A 6,000-nucleotide genomic window follows, 5' to 3' on the forward strand; every position below is an offset into this window, starting at 1 on the left:
ACTTCCCTCTCCCTCCCCAGGAGCTGTTTGCCTGCAGAGTCTTCTGCCTGTGTGGGAACGCGGAGAGAAGGGCTGGGATCCGGGAAATAGTACCCGATGTGGGTAAATCACACCGTAACAGACTCTTAGCTCACATCTGCATGGAAGCAGGTTTTCTCGAGAACTGACTCTGGATCTCAACTGTCTTTTATAATGCTGTTTCTAAGTCTATCCATGAATTCAAACATTAATCAAATTGATTTGTGTGCCGGGCATCGTGCCAAGCTCTGGGCACACACTGGAGAATAAGACAGAAATGGTGTCTGTCCTCTGAGGGTTTACCAACGAGGGGACCAAGATGAGACAAATATTGTGAATAATCAATGATATGAAAGGGAAAATTCAGAGGGGTGAGTAACAGGTGGATCTGATTTAATGTGGGGACAGGTCAGTCTGAGCAGAGACTGGGGGAGGATGGGCCTGGCCCAAGGGCAGAGGGAAGGCAGGAAGGAGGGCAGTTTGAAGAATTGAACAAAGCCAGGTTTGATGAACACTGCAAAAACGCAGACACCTCCATTAGCTCTATCAATCTTTTTCACTAGTTTGGCTAACGAATGTGGGAGACCTAGTGCTAAATTTGAAGACAAATTGGGTTGGTAGCATTTGGAGTTAAATTAGAAAAGCTCGCAGAGGCCAATTTTAAATGGAATTCTTGAGGACGGGATGTGGACTCACTGTGTCACTCTTGTACTGCAACAATAGCAGGATCTGTACAGAGAGAAGTTACCAGGAAGCCCATCGAAAGACCGAGGATTTCCATAACTAACGGACCATTTATTACCTTGGAAGTTGGCTGATGCTGCAAAGGAAAACGAATCTGTGACTGTGGCTGCTGATCTCCAAGGTCAATTCCACAGTCGATTCCTTCCCTCCCCATTCACCAGCTGACCTTTCACTGGGAGGTGGAGTCGGGCTGGCCTAAGTGACTAACCAGGAGAATGCAGTGGAAATGTTTGGGACTTCCAAGGCCAAGTCCTAAGGAGCCTCGCAGCTCCCCCTGGGCTCTTGGAACGCCCACTCTGAGGCAGTTTTACAGGCCCAGAGACCCCATGCCTGGGGAGGACGGTGCTGAACAGTGCCCAGCCGTTGCGCCATCCTGGCCCAGGCTGAATGAAGGAGCCATCTTGCATGTTCTGGCCCTGGAAGATGCCAAACAGAAAAAGGCTTTGGCCCCAGCTACGTGGCTCCTCAAGCCAATCCAGCCATGCCAGCAAAGGCCCCAGACGGGGAAGGGCAGGCATGAGCCGACTCTGGAAGCCCTGGATGTTTTCCATGCCTTTGAATTTGCGAAGCAGCAGTAGAAGCCTGCAAATATTGCTTTAGCTGCACATGCTGAGACCAGGACAGCGTGTTAGCAGGGACCGGGACAAGGTGGACATGGAAACCATTGAAAAGTTGTGCATTTTGTCATTACTCTTTCCTGTTCCCCCACAGCACTGTGTTCACACCTCCAATTATAAATCTCACCATGCTGCATATTACCTAAGAACTTGGGGCCTTTGAGCCACTCTTCCCTGGCTCAGGCCCGCTTCCACATCTGGAAGTGTCCTGCCACTTCTAGTAAAGCTATTCTTTTCTGCTGTAAAAAATAAAATAAAATAAAATAACAACAAACTTGGGTTTTATAGTCAAGACAGTCTTTTTTCGAAGCACAGTTTTATAACTTAGGCTAGCTGACTGACCATGAGCAAGTTGCTCTGCCTCTCTAAGCCTCATTCTGTTATGTGGGAATGACATGGAATGGTACCAATGTTGTGAAGTATTTAAAATTAAATTCAATAACGCCTGTTAAGCACTTAGTGCTTGTCACATGTTCACATTGTGGTCAGTCAATCCAACGGTAATGATGACCCCCAGAGGACAAGTGCCTGGTCTTACTCATCTTCAAATTCACCGGTACATTTCAGTGCCTGGAGCATAGTAGGTGTTAAAAGCTGCTGAGTGAATGACAAAGTGGAACCCTAGGTGATAAACTTTAAAACTGACCTTTGTAATACCAAGGGCCACTCTGCCTGTCAATTATTTGGAACTACACATTTTAAGACAACGGAATGTGTCTCTTCCACCATGATGTCCTGTAAGAGAAGGGTGTCAGTGAAAAAAAGAGTTAATTTAATTGCTTTCGGCATTTAAGACCTCCAGGGGCTGGATAGGACCCTAACGACCATCCAGTATAATCAGTGTCAAGATGCAAGTGTAAAGTGAATGGTTTGCCCAGGGCCATCCACTCACCAGGAGTACTAGAGCCCAGCCCAGACTCTTTACCCCCTTACTATGAGGTCCTTCTCTTCTTTGCATTTCAGAGCCATCCAGTGAGGTCAGGACTGATCACTAATCTCGATTAGGCAACTCAAGAGAGTCAATGAAAGAACCCATTGGGAATGCAAGACCCAATTAGAGGCCATGAAGATTTTGTGTGGACACTTCCGTTATGCATCTGTCCCATTTGTCATCATGACTCTTGCATTGGAATGGTGACTCAGTGTTAAAAAGCCCCTTTCATTAGTGGAATAGGTCTAATGGGATGCAATTTAGTTTTTCTGTAGTTAAGATTAGGGTTTTATCTCAGTTCACAGGCTTTTCTTCCATTTTCCCGGTCTAAGGCATAACTGTCCCGTTTCTAACTTACTTTACCGAGCTGGGAGAGAGCTAATAGATTCTTCTTTGGTTTGGTGAACCTGAGTTCACAATGTGTCAATTAATGAGTGATGAAATATAGATACCGATTAAGCAAACCTAGGCTTCTTCAATTACTTTTTTTCTTGCTTTTGAAATAATAAAGGCTGCTGTTCACGGCTCCAGTGTGGACAGTTCCATTTATGTCATTTATTTCATCAAGAGTCAAAAATAGGAACTACAAGAAAAATAATGTGTTCTCACCAATCCCTGGTGAGATTATACACAAATTTCCATGCATGTGTACATGTTACCGAATAACACCGTTCAAACAGTATGCAAAAGACAATAGGGTAGATGTGCAGGCTGTAAGAATCCCAGTTCTTTACTAGTACACAAGGGAAACGAGCAGCTGGCTGATTCCCTTCCCTTCTTCCCCCTCCTCCCTTGCACAACCAGGATTAGTTTCTATTCATTTCAAAAGATTTCATTTAGAGCAAAAAACTCAATTAATGAACTTTTCTTAAGGAAAAAAAATTATAGGCAAGGGCATAGAGGAAGGGTAGGGAAACCCAGATGTGCAGACTCTGAAACTCACAGCTGTGCTTTCACATCTTGATATAACTATGTTCCCAAGAACCGAGGTTTCTGTTGTTCATATTTAAATCTTGACTTATGCAACACTCAGTGACTCAATTGTTATTTTCCAAGTTAGAATCCTTGTTTAGGATACTTGAATCTCACGTCTAATGCTTACAAGACTTAGGAGAAATCCTTTCCAATCCTGACAGACTGATTACCAGAGTTCTATGAGAGGCAGAGAGAAGGTAAAAGGAAAATGGATTGAGCATCGACTGAAAGTATTTATCTGAATGTTCTGAAGTCAATTAACTGACCACATTCTACTCAACTTACATGAGAAAAAATTATGTGGGATTTCATACACAGTTCAGCATTAATATTAAGCCATATTTAAAAGAAGTTAATATAATGAAAAATGTTTGGCCACCAGGAAAGTTAGTTTTTCCCAAAATATAGTACTAACACTAAAGTACAAGGCTGGTAGAATTTTCAGGATCCAATCACAAGGTTAAGTTGATGGCTTTCAAAGTGGTGGCAGAAATGACATGGGAATATACAAGACACATAATAGCAGTATACTTTTACTTGACTATTCAAATATTTGGTAAATATTCAAAAAGCAAAAAAATCTCCCTTCTGTTTTTAAGTTTCTACTACAGAAATTACTAACTTTTTACTTTTATATGTACATGTATATGCTGTAACATATAAGCAAATTTTGAGGCTAGTATTAAGCAACCAAAATTAGTTTCACAAAAAGAGTTAAAGAGGCTGTTTCTCATCAAGTCACATCCAATGAAGACAGAGGACTCATTTCAATGACTTATCAGAAAGGGGCTCGGTAGTAAACAGGCATCACACTCAACTGCAGGTTGAACAAACTGCTGATGTTATGGCTCTGACGTCTGATTTCCTTTTATTTTAGCGAAAGTCAGTCAAGGTCATTTGGGGTGGTTGGTTACGCTCCCAAATATAAAACTTGAGATCTAACTTCTCACTTGCCACAATCTACATTGCGACTTTTTAATCCAATGATCTGATGCTTCTAAGCTGGAACATTTTAGCTCAATTTCCTTTTTGAGTTGGCTGCTAGTAAGTTAGGGCCAGATTTGTAGCCCACGTCTAACAAGCATTTTGTGTACAAGGTTTACTCCTGGTTTAATAGTTTTCTTTTTCATTTCCCCTTTACTTAGATCGTATTACTGATAAATTTTATCGTTGTATTTTTACGTGGCTCTGTAAACCTTCCTAAAAACTTTCCCTAGGGTAAAATTCAACTTATAGAAATCTGAATTTCAAGAGTTAAATGTAAAGGAAAGGTAGATTCAAACTACCCCAAATGAATGTTTCTAAGACACTTCTGAAATTCCAAAAAGGTTCATTAAAAACTGAATCATTCAGGTATTAAAAAAAGTCTGAGTGGAAAGGTACCTGGGTCACGATACATTACGGCACACAGGATAACCAGAGGCGGAATCTTTATTTCACAAGTTTCAAGATACAGTACAAAACGAATCTGTACATCTCTCTATTAACAGGATTTGTTTACACAATTATATTACACTTCACCAGCCTTTATACTGTATTTAATTAAATACAAAATAAATTTACAAAAAAGTCTACCATGGTGTTCCTTCCAATGCCAGCTTATGGTCTCTTAAAACTTCTCCGAAATATTCATAGTGGTTACACCTTGATCATAGCAACATTATGATTTTTTTAATCGAGAATAGTGTCAGCTTGTCATTCCAAATAGGAAAAACAGTGCATGTGAGATGACTTCCTGCATATAACCAAGACATCCTTCTCATGCACACAAAATCAGATTTTTACTTGTGCAAACAGTCACTTTAAAATACACATATTTTTTACTTGGGGTAAATATTCTTGAAATACCTAGTAGGAGAAATTTATCTTCTTTTCAATGACTATCACACATTTAAAAATCAGATAGTGCCTCAGACAATATGGTATTCAGAAATTTCATATTTTCACTTACATTTGAGAGCAATGACTGATAAAAAATATTTTCATGAAAATAGAAGTTTCTTTTGCTTTGATTATTTCCTGCACACTTCTAGTCATAATACTGTGCAACATATGTATATTAAATTCACTTTCAAAACAAATACAAGCTGTCATTGGGGGCAAACGGAGCCCATGCTGCTCTTCTTGGCAGGTAAAGGGGCTGTTTTATCTGAACCATTTTATTTTGAAATGTGCATGTGAAACTTTAGTCCAAACCTCTGTAAAGGAAGTTTTTTTGCAGATGTAGCTAGACAATAATATACATGCTACACACATCAAGAGTTGTGGTCTTCATTTATAGGCTTGGATGCATACTTCCAAAACACTGGTTTGAAGAACAAACATGAGGAGCAGAGGAGGGAAAAAAAAGCAAAAAAAATCTATACGAAATAAGTTTTCTTGAGGCAACAGCAGGTCCTTAATAAAGCATCAGATCATCACCAGATCACAGACAGAAGTTTCTAAAACTTCCCAATGGTACGAAGATAAAACAGCTGAGCAGTAAAGCTCTCGCCAATTAACCTTATGCACACAACAGTAACATGTCCTCAAAAGTATTAAGATTAATGATTCATAAGTTAATTGCATTTAAGTGTTAAATAATTAAATTTGAAAAAAAGAAAGGTTTTATTTCTTTGTGCCACTGAATATTAATCAAGAATAAGATAAGCCTTACTGAGAAAACAAAAAGTTCAAAAAAAAAGAAAAAAAGAAAAAAAAAACCCCAAACACCAA

The sequence above is a fragment of the Pteropus vampyrus genome, unplaced genomic scaffold, assembly GCF_000151845.1.
Source record: "Pteropus vampyrus isolate Shadow unplaced genomic scaffold, Pvam_2.0 Scaffold32, whole genome shotgun sequence".
Classification (NCBI taxonomy): domain Eukaryota; kingdom Metazoa; phylum Chordata; class Mammalia; order Chiroptera; family Pteropodidae; genus Pteropus; species Pteropus vampyrus.